We start from the raw sequence: 1,035 nt of genomic DNA, 5'->3' as shown, positions 1-1,035 counted from the left end.
TGCGCCCGGCCACCCTCGTTTCTTAAAGAAACATTTGATCGTGGCTTATTTTCTTCTGATTACAAAATAAGCACATTCACCGCAGGAGATTGGGAAAGTGTGGAAAACAGGGAAGGACATTTGCTGATTTCTTTCCGGTTGTCTGTGCCCACCTGTGCGTTTCTGAACAGAATAGGATTCAGGCGTCCCCGTCCCTCTGCAGTGTTAGCGGCATACTGTCTGCACTTCTCAGGGCAAGCTAAGTCTCACATGCCAGGTGGTCAGCCTGTCTCTGATCTGGGGCCACCGCAGTGCCTGTCCAGCCGCCTGTGGTCACGGGTAACAACAGAGTCCCCGTGTTGTGCAGTGTCCCTGCATGGATGTTGACACCACAGCTGTCCTGGGGACGTGTCCACTGGAGGCTTGGGGAATCCACATGTGTCCCATCCAAGGCCGTCCTGCAGGCCCCGGGTCTGCCTGAATGTGATTAGGTGATGAGGCCACCCTGGCCAGGAAGGCTGGTGAGGAGAGAGGGAGGACCCAGGCTAGCCCAGGAGGGGCTTGTGTTAGAACGAGGTTCCTTCTGTGGGGTGAGCTCTCCGTCACCAGAGGTGTGCAAGTGGAGGACAAGAGAGAGCACTCACTAGGAAGTTTGTAGGAGGCCAGGGGCTGGAGCTGTAGGCTGTGAACCAGCTGAGGGCATTGGCCTGCTTCGGAGGGGGTTAGGCGTGGCTGTCTCGGGGGCCTGCCTGGATGGGGGTGACCCTCTGTGCAGGTTCTGGGCTGGGCACTTGGGGCCACTGTGAGCAGAGGATGTGGGGGTGCTGCCTCTGGGAGGGCGAGCAGACCCCGCCCTGGGGGGACAGTGCTTGGTTGGGCTTAGGGCCCTGGAGAGAATACACCAGAGAGAGTTGGGGCTGCCCAGGGAAGGGAGGGTCAGGCAGCCTGTCAGAGAAAGTGGCCTGAGATTGAAGCCTGGGGGATGAGGGGGCGGCCCGGGGACCTCAGAGAAAGTGACCTGAGATTGAAGCCTGGGGGATGAGGGGGCGGCCCGGG

Source organism: Mandrillus leucophaeus, unplaced genomic scaffold, assembly GCF_000951045.1.
Source record: "Mandrillus leucophaeus isolate KB7577 unplaced genomic scaffold, Mleu.le_1.0 Scaffold41, whole genome shotgun sequence".
In the NCBI taxonomy this organism is placed as follows: domain Eukaryota; kingdom Metazoa; phylum Chordata; class Mammalia; order Primates; family Cercopithecidae; genus Mandrillus; species Mandrillus leucophaeus.
The sequence above is the reverse complement of the archived record's forward strand: the minus strand, read 5'-3'. Positions refer to the sequence as shown.